This window comes from Eurypyga helias, unplaced genomic scaffold, assembly GCF_000690775.1.
Source record: "Eurypyga helias isolate BGI_N326 unplaced genomic scaffold, ASM69077v1 scaffold16449, whole genome shotgun sequence".
Lineage (NCBI taxonomy): Eukaryota > Metazoa > Chordata > Aves > Eurypygiformes > Eurypygidae > Eurypyga > Eurypyga helias.
This window is the reverse complement of record NW_010274107.1, coordinates 12,918-23,526: the sequence shown is the minus strand read 5'-3', so window position 1 is coordinate 23,526 and position 10,609 is coordinate 12,918.

Genomic DNA, 10,609 nt, shown 5'->3' with positions numbered 1-10,609 from the left:
CAGAAGCTCCTGCTAGGCATCTGCTTGGCAAGACCAACAAACAGATTCCCAATGTTATCAATCTGTAACTGGCACAGAGGGGCAGCTAGATCCAGGGTTTAGGCTTGTATGCAAAGTTATTTTGGTCTTGATCACGAAAATGCCAAAGGACCCAAGTGAGGCCAAGAGCCTTTCTGTGCAACACACCCAAAACCTAGCTCTTGGCTTGAAGTCGGCAATAAAATTAAGGACAAGTAAATGGAAAAGGAACAGATGAGAGAGATACCGGGTAACCTAGAGAAGGTTGTGATCCATAAAACAGGGCATGCCAGGCCACACTCCTGTATTCCCCCACACTCCTGAACACCACGATCACCTTGCAGCATGCACCCCGAGAGGTGGATGCACAGGCACATGGTGCCATTGCCCTGCAGCACCAGCACGGGTGCTGGAGAAGACAGGCTCTGGACATTAAGAAGGGAACAATTTTCTCCTCGCTGTACTCTGCCAGCAGACACACTGAGTCACCCCCAGGGTGATGGTAACCCTGATTCTTGCTAGCAACCAGAGCACTGCGCTGCTCCTCTTCCTCTTCTCCTTCACCTTTTTCTCCCTGCAACCAAGCACTGGCAGCACAGAACAGCTGCTGGATCCATGCAACCATCCTGAGAAGCAGCTGTGCACATTCCCTGACGGAAGTAGCATTTTTTTGTTGTTGCAATTCATAACTTAAAGCAGATAAAGGACAACCAGAAAGAGAGAGAGATAAAAACAGGATCCGCAAGAATCACAAGGACTGTTGATACTTAGGGCTTTTGGACATGTGCCAGATGTGAGCTGAATACATTACAGAATACAGTCAAGGCATTTCCAATGTTTTATTGCCATCTCTCAAACACTCAACATCAGTTACTACAGAGGGTGGGATATTGGGCTTTAGGGAATATTGATTTTTTCCTGTTGGCATATCTGTGCACTGAGCAGTCTGCAAAGGAAAAGGAGCTCCTACCTTGACTTTCTGAACACCAAGGCTTTGACTGATTGGGCAAATACACACCAAACACACTGACATCCCTCAGGGTAAGGCTTGCATCCTTCTAGGTAAATGAGGAGCAAATCAGCCAAAGAGGAGCTACTCCCTCTGGCCTGGCAACTGTGAACTACAAGTTACCATTTTTTCTCAGAACAGGGCTGCTGTCAGAAACTAGAGGTAAGCCCTGAAGGACCTGCCCACAAGGTAGTTTCTCAGTGCTGGGCACCTGCAAACGAGAGGCTGAAACACTCTCCTCTGTGTGCACCCACAAGTGCAGTCACACAGGGCGGCTGGACGCCTACACACTCCTCCACCCACGCAGTAGGATCTGCCCTGCTCAGTGCCTGATGCTGCAGAGCTGTTCCTTCCACATTCCCAGTCCTCTTCCTCTCCTCCCCAACCAGCACAATTACTGGTTTTCATCACCCTACTCTGTCTTGATTCTGTAATGTCTAATAGTAGGATAAATTAATGATTGGCTCACTCTCAACCTCTTTTCACAAGACTTACAGGAAACGAAGCGTTTCAATACTTTGTCAAAACCAGGCAAGAGCTGATAAAATTATATGGAAGAGGGCCAGCTGGGATAGACAGACAAAGCACGAGCATAAAAGCCTCATTTCCCTTTGTAGCAAGCCTAAAATTATCCAGGGACAAAATATGCTAACAGGCAAGTAGGTCCACAGAGTAAAAAAAAATCCCTAAGTCAGCTTCAGGTGCAGAAAGAGCATAGAGCTGCACCTCAGATAACCTGTCCTACGAGGGGCAGTGCAAGGGCTTCTCTGCAACATTACACTAGCGCACAAAACCCTTCCCTGTCAACTCAAGTGTCCCACTATCAGGACATGCAGCATTCACGTGTTGGGATGTGCCAAACACTGTATGCACAAGGCTAGACCTTCAGCCGACACAAAATAAGGGCAGTGCTTTGACTTCAACAGCACTGGGTACTTCAATTGCCTAAAGCAGAGTCGTGCCGTGTTCTGATGAGATAAGAAATTGCTCTTTAGTCTGCCAAGAAATCCCACTGCAAGTGCTTTCTGCTGACCAGCACAGATTAACTCAATAAAATCTATCTAAATCCCACACCCGTTTATGGGCCTTAGTCCCAACAGGCGTACGTCTGCTTCATGGACTATAGCACTAAATGATGCTTTGTACTCGTGCAGTGATTCTCAGCTGAGCACTTTGGCACCAGATTGTTATGCCCGTGAAATATACAACCTCCCATTTAATTTCCAATAAAAAGAAACAGCTTAAGAATAGGTTTTTGTGTTTGATTTGAGTGTGCACCTGAGAACCGTTTGAAGAAGGCTTGGGGTGGGGTGCAGGAATAATTTCACCTAAAGCTTTGCCCCACAAAAGCCAAAATCTGGGGAGGAACATGCTAAAAGCAGATATGCATACATCTCCCACTGGCTTGAGAGCTGTTCAAATGGGTTAATACTGAGGGGAATCTTTAAATACGAAGTTGTTCTGCTTGAAGAGGCAACAGCAAAGTAGTTTGAAAGCAGCTGAAAGCAGTAGGTTCACAGTTAGGACTCTTCTGTTTTCAAGAATGAAACTATGTCAGACATAAAACATGGCACTGCTGACATGACCTCAAAGTGAACATGGGCGTATGGATCAAGTGGCATGCCATCCTCCTAATTGCTCCCAAATATAGGTCTGTCTACACTGGACCTTTGATTCTCTGAGTTACCAAAGATCCATGCTTGCATTGGTACCACCCGGAGTTAGGGCGTTCAGGCCTTGTTTCAAGGATCTGTAGCAGCTCTGATGTAAATCAGCATGATCTCTCCTGGACCTGCAAACTAGCACAGCACACTTTTCAGTCAGCTGTACTTGGAGCATGGCTCCACACATACTGACAGAGGCATGGGGCGTATGGGCAGCAAAGAAGGTTGAACCACGCGTTATCGGTTCATACACACCCCTAAAAGAAGTAGATTGGAGTAGGTGACGCATCTGCTGGAGTCTGCCTCGGCTTAAGAGGATTCCAGCTCCCAGTGCATCTCCTGCTGCACCAGCGCAGACAGCTGGCAGAGATCTCCCTTACTCTGAGGACATTTGTGCCATCTGACCCCACACCTCAGGGGAGAGCAACACCATAGGCAGACCAGCACCACCCTGCTCGCCCAGCCAGCGCTTTTAGACAGCACTGAAAGCCAGCTGTAGCACCCAGGAGAACATAGTAGAGCCAGCCTCCATCCAGCCTATCACTCAAATTCATTCTTAAGTGATATAAACACATTCAGAGTAAAGAGCCTTTTATCTTCCTTCTCAAATGCTGCTTCCTCTTAAGATGCTATAACATCTCAACCGTTTCTACTTTTTCTTCCACCTCCTGTAGCCCTGAAGGCTCCGAGGGTTCTAAGTTAACAACTGACTCCACAAAACTACTCTCTACAGTCACCATGAGTGAAAGAGAATCTAATTGTTTAATGTGCTGGTAAATAAACCAGAATTGTTGCTTGCCTCCCCAGGCTCAGGAATATCCATGGGATTTCTTACAAGCAATTGTACTTTCTTTTCGAGTCTCTGAACCACATGAGCCAGTAACGTTAGACTGAGATTAGGCTTCTGGCCTGCCCATACAGCACATGAATGTCCAATCACTCAGCCTGCAGGTCCCTCACCTAGCCTTCCAGCATCCCACTCAGCCTTCCAGCTCCTTAACAGCCTTCAGTCCCTCCATGCACCCTTGCAGCTTCCCACACATCACACACCCTTTAGGTCTCCATGCAGCACATGAGCTTCCACTCTCAGATCAGCCTCCCATATAGCCTTTAGCTCACCTATGCAGCTTTCCAAGCTCACCTCCATGCGCCATACAGCCTGCCAGCCCTTCTGCATTTCCTTCTACACCAAACAACCTACCCTCTTGTTTAACTTCTTCCAGCTAGTATCTCTTGCACAGCTCCTTTGGAACAGGCCCTGTAGCCCTTTTCCAGGCCACTATTAGTGATACTACCTGCTCCTAATTGGTACCTGCTTTCAGGTGGGGAAATCATGGTTTCACTCCCTCTTTAACCCTCTCTTTGCTACTCCTTTGTAGCATAAATTCACATAATTCTATACAGTATTTTCCTGTCTATCTCTTGTTTTAAATATACTTGCTTCAGGAATAGCAATCAACAGTAAAAAAAAAAAAAAGCAATGTATGTAATTGTGTCAGAAGCATTGTAAAAACCCACCAATGAACTTTAAAATCTCTATACAAATAATGAAGCATAAGAAAAAAAGTCTTCAGCTGGGAACTGAATCCCAAGGTATTCATACAAATTGTTTAAGTGCAATTGCTGCAATAAAGCTGGAAGATGAATGGGGACATACCCAGAAATGTCCCTTTCTTGGTTACAGCCTTGAACGCAGCACACAGAGTGTTCTCAGTTTTATTTTATACCATTTGTAGATATCCCCATCTTTTCAATGCTGTGTTTTAAAATACCATCTTGCTCATTAAGGTTTTGCAGTTGTTGTTTGTGTCGGCTAATTATTATGACATACACTTTCAGAGGCAGCAGGTCTGATAGCGAGGGCTGCTGAACTGAAACTACTAAGAATGAGCTAATTGGTCGAAATAAAAACAAAACCCTAACAAGGAGGTTTAAAATCAGGTTCACTGACTGATCCCAAGTATTGCACTAGTACAGGACATGGCAGGTATTTCAGAGCACGTGGGCTCTGCTGAGACAGTGTTTTGCTTTTGGCAGCAGCATGTAGTCAGGGTCCTGAGTGCACTAAGCAGCCTTAACTGCCAGAGCATCCACACCTGAGGCCCCCGCCAACATATCCTCCACCAGCGCTTCAGCTACTCCATTTAAGAGGGCACTCAGCCCTTCTTTTTCTTACACTGTGGGTAATGGCTGGACTGGGAAAGTTTAGCATGCTGCTGGCACTCCAGGTCTCAAGGGAAGAGTAGGATAGGTAGAGCGTGGCCTGTACAGAGCTGCTATTACAGATACTGAGGCAGAACAGGCAGAGAATATCACTGACAAACTCCTTTTTGCCTCTGTCCAAACAATACTGCTCCTCAAAGTGCACTTGGCTGCTAGCTGACTTCTCCCATTCAAGATACAACTATGCACAAAGCTCTGCCGTAAAGCCAGAGTGTAATTCAACATGATCCAGAAAGACAATTGCACATTGCTGAAACTGCATTTTGCCCTAGCTGCAAACAAAGCCAGAAAATAGGAATATTATGAGCTACAAAAAAAGACTAAAAAGTTTACCTCAAACTGAACTCCGACCTCAAACTCTGCTGTGAAGCCTCTCCTGGCTTCTGCAACAGGGCAAAAGATACTAGGCATTGACGACAGTGCAAATATCTGAGACAAATGAAATGGTGAGAGTAGCTTTGAATCTCTCTCTTAAAAAAAAAATAGAATTTTGTTTTCCCAAACTAAGCTGCTCACCATAACAAGGATTAATCAGATTTTCCCAGCAGCCTTCCTACACCAGCTACTGGCATGTAACTGCTGGGAGCTTTCTGATTAGTTATGCACCTGATCATAGCTCAGGGTCATACTAAGGCCACAGCTATTTCTGCTTGAAATAATCTTTTCTCTGAATATTGCAAGATCAATAGTATGGCTCCTATGTATGTCATCAGCTTTGGCTTTTATGCTGCAAACACCAATATTGATCACTTCAGAAATTAAGCCTTGACTTCAGAGACCTCTGAACCCAAGTGTAATGGGTAACGGTGAACTTCAGACTCAAAAGGGGGAAATATTTATAGTCATCCTTTGTTATGTGAAGGATTATTGATTGATAACAAGAGGCAAGCTCTCCTGATAGTAATTCTAGCCACAGCAATTCCAGAAGAATATGAACTCCGTATCAGAAAAAAACATGTTTGAAGTGTTGAGGTTGTAACATACATAATTAACAGACAACATCTCCAAACTTTGCATGTCCAAATCATCTAATTTCTACTTATCATGTTACTAGAGCTATGTGTATTAGCTGCAGTTCCTTCCCCCAGTACCTGTCTGTCAGCACTTGCACATCCTCGGAGAGTCCTAAACTACAGATATTGCAATAATAATAATTGCAGATGCCAGTAACTGTGGGCTAATTCTCTACCTATGTATAATTAAAATATGGCTGCTACCTTAAACGTCTCAGAATTTAAAGGCAACAATCACTCTCCTGAAATATCAAAAGACACCCTCTCTGGTTTTGGATTTTCTTCACCGCTCCATGTTCCAGTATCATGAAGTGGTTTTCCAGTGTTAACTGGGAGTAACTCCTACAAAATCTCTGGTGCTCAAGGCGTGTGTTGAAGGAGGAGAGTCAGATCCTCTCGGCAGCTGTTGCCAGGCAGACCTAAATGCTGTATGTTAGCATTGTTTGGCTTGTATTTAGATCTTGGAAGTGCAGATAACTGCCCTTGTATGCAGGGCCAGCTGTAGAGAATTCATTGCCCAAGGGAAACTGGAAATCATACAGCTCACGGCCATGCAGAGAAAGCAATAGCTAAATGGTTTGCAGCCCCTCATATCTCGTTGCCCTAGGCAACAGCCTGCACTGCAGAAGTGCCAGACCCAGCCCTCGTATGAGGTTTGTAACGTATGGTGTTAATGTATGGATTGATACTAGGGAAGCCTACTGTAGTACCACTGGGGTGCTGACTTATTAGGTGATATAGGTGGGTGCATAAACAGTCCCCGGATAAGAGCTGCTGGTTTCCATCCAAGATCTTTGAGACACAGATGGAGGGAACTGGAAGCACAGAGATTATAGCCTGTATTCATGGATGTGGGGCGTCTGACTCAAGATCCTCTCAGCTTGGCTTTCCTTGAGCTGTTACAGGAACTGACCCAAGATCCCCAAATGAACTCAGGGCTATTCTGACCGTAGGTCATGAGTGTCAGCTCCCAAGGCAGTGCCTGCACTGTGCTGCCTCTTAAACCGGTTTGCAGCAGGGCTACAGCTGTGTCACCTACAGCTGAGTACACTTGGACAAAAATATCTGGTCCTGCAGAGTGCTGAGTACCATCAGTGCCCAATTTATTCACACAGAAATAAAGAGCTCTTTGCACCTTTCTGGATCAGAGCCACTCAGTTGTAATATTGATGAGAGATCATTTCCCATCACGTCTTTGCAATGTTTCAAAGGATTTTAGCTTCTGCAGCAATTTAAGGTTTATTGCCATTCTTAAGTAATCCAGGTCAGGAATCAGTGACTTTTAAAATCAAAAGCTGGACTAACATCCCAAAAAGGACCTTTGTACCTCTCTTTAAGCTTACAGAGAGTCAGCTGTGCATTCACTGTCACAGTCCTGCACTTAGTGCATTGGCATCCTCTGAGAACTTCATCTCTGTGGCATTTGTGTAGCTCTGGAATCAGGGAACCTCTGCCAATGGTGCCTTGAGGTGCCAAACAAGCCCCTGTGTTCACAAATCAGGAGGGCACTAGATGGTAGTACCTTATGGAAGAGCCAAACCACGGGCACAATCCATCTTTGAGGCAGGCAGGGTAATGGTATTGCAATGCGTGGCAGTGCACCTCAGTGAAGGCATGAAGAAGCAGGGCTTTGGCTGTGCCTGTTTAGCAGTGATGTCGGAACAACGCATTAAGAACACCCCAAATACAATGCACAGTAGGTGCAAAGCTGGTTTTGAGCTATTGTGTATGTGTTGTTCTGGTAAACAAAATAGACAATCACTTCATGACCGCATGGATTTTTGATCCTAATAGCCTGTCTTTCCTTTGGCCCTATTGTCTGGGATATTGTTCTGTACTATCAGGTTTCTCCAGTGGCTGGAAAAGATGGAGACAGAACACAGCAGCTTTGTAAACTAAATCCTAGGGTCCACTGAAGTTTGGGATTGTCTGTCTCAGTTCAGTGCTTCATTCCCTACTATGCTGCAAGGAATAGAAAACAGGATAAAGTATTATGCATTAATGCTGAATTATTTGCAGGCGTCTGCTGAAGAGGCATCAGTCATCTGTAATGCTGCACTGCAAACGACAAGAAGTGGGTGCATGCAAATGTAATGTGTTTCACCCTTGAATAAGTGCTGTTGCTTCAGACTTAGACCAGCCTGAGTTTGCATGCTGGCCATGGCTCTCTTCCAGTACATGAGCTCAATCATTCCTCGCAGACAGCGATGTCTTTGGACTCACAAATATTATCCATGTTGTGCTTACATGACAGTGGAGCTTGAAGATACTGTGATCCCAGCCCAATTGTCCCCGACATATCTGTCCTTACACCAAAGTGGTGCCTGCTGTCCTTTCTTCCACTAAACTCACAAGCTTTTCTTTAGAGTGTTTCTGCTCTCAGAGCAGTACCTCCCTCCGTGCCATGATTTACAGATCACTTCAGGTATTTACAAGTGATGTTTTTCCATCTATGCATGTAAGAGTTGGCTGTTGCTTCACCCTGTCTCCCTCCTGTTCCTTGGTCTCAATTCTGACTGTGTCTGCTGCACTGGTTAGTGTGAGTCACCAAAGCTGACTAATAGTGATCTATGTGCCATGTTATCCCTCTCACATCATTCTCCAGCATCTTCTCATGTGAGTAGGTGCAGACAGCTTTGTAGAGAACTCAGCTTTCTCCCAGTCACCGACTCACTGACCGGCTGGGGAAATCCAGATGTTACTATGCTGAGCTCTAAAGTGAGGTAAAAGAGGCTCCGACAGTGGGCTACAACACAGCAGCATTAACACAAACCATTTATGGTTTATCTTCACCCAGATTCTTGGACACAAGCCCAGCGCTGAAAAACAGGAGAAAATATACCAACGGTGCTCGTCTCATGTACCAGCCACTGTGCTGCTAAAATGATTTTAGCAGTCATCCAAGCCTTCTCCTAGACTGAATGCTGAGTCATTCCTTGGGAGCTAGGAGAGGCGTCAAACATGGTGTAGAAGATGGGAGGAAGCAGTAACCACAATGAAATTGCTTAGTTTATTCTCTATTCATTGAGAAGGTCTGGTGCTGCAAGTACCTTCCTAAGTGCTGAACCTGTTTCCCCCAGGGAAATGTCCTCTCAGGGGATCTCTTGGATTCAGGCACCATATGGAAGGTAAGAAAAGGAATTAAATAAAAGATGAGGCAAGAGGTGGAAAAAGGCCATTGTACTTAACGAGCTGCCAGGAATTGTGATAGATGTCAGCTCAGCTTAATTTCCAGCGAGGCCATCTGAGTTTCCCTCTGCCACAGAGATGGGAACAGACAGGGGCTCCTCTCTCCCTCCTTGGCCCTATTTGCTTTTTAATCTTGGGACTTAGCAGTGCAGAATGTTCACAACTGCCCACCCCGTTAGCGAGCAATGACTTCTTTCAGCACCAGCAGCTTTCATTGTGCCTGACCCAGAGATCTCACACAGGAGGAAACCTCCTTTACTCGCTTTCCCCTGTAAAGTCCCTCCACCTTCTCCTTCCAGGTAGCCCTGGGCTTGCTCCGGAGTGTTTAAGACAAGAGAGGAAGTGCCACAGTCTGTATAGGTCATTGAATGATTCTTCAGGAAGTCATTTTTCCCCTGTTTGTGACCTAAGCTACCTCATTCTTTTTTTTTTTTTTAATTATTATTTAATAAAAAAACTCCCCGCAAAAAAAAAAAAAAACCACCAACAAAAAAACCCCACAAAACCAACAAACGAACAAAAAAAACCCCAACCTCCAAGCGAAACAAACAAACAAAACCCAACAAAAAAAGACCACATAGTGTTTGCACATGCCTGCTCTGGAAGTTGGAAGTTCCTGCTTTCTGCTGTATTAAAACTGCCACGGAGGGCTTACACTGTCTGAAATACACTCCTGACACAGAAGGGGGGGTCAGGAGAGCCATGAAAAGAGCCGACCCAAACAGCAGACATACAGAATTACTTGCAACAGAAACATACATCTTCGAATAATTTGTTTGAGTCCCAACTACTTTCCAGGCACCAACAGACAAACTACAGAGCCCAGCAGAGCTTTCTAAGGATGCACGGGACCCAGTGCCCAGCATGCATAGCAAGTGGAAGGGACCAGTACTAACAGCAAAACTCACGTTCTGCCACCTGACTCTCCTTTAGTAATTTCCTCACATGTTAAACACTCCTCCATGCATTCACTCCAAGAAACAAACACCTACAAACCAGTACTGAGGTACATTAGAATATAAAGGACAGAGGGAGACTGCTGTAGCATTAGATTTAACAGCAGCAACGTGGGGGCTTTCGAAACAAAGTGACCTGCAGATTGACAGATTGGATCACACCTCAGTTCCATCCAGCCTCATACCCTGTCTCCAACAGTTGCCATTACAAAATGCATAAGTAGAAAGTGTGAAAACCCGCCATCAAGCAGATGGCAGATGGTAGCTACTCCTATTCCCTTTACTCCCCAACATCCTGGTCTCTTACTGGCTTGAGAATGAAAGCTCAGGGTTTAACAGCCAGTTTTGGGGAGGATATCAATAAATGAGAAAACAGCTAGGGCTGTAAGCATCCTTTCAGTTCTATGGAACTCTGCACGGCCCTGAAGAGAAATGGTTAACAGTAACACCCCTGGATATTACAGGATTTTTCTAACTTTCTCTGGAATTCTGTTAAGTATGGTAGAGTCAGATCTCATATGAAAAAGTATTCAGCTA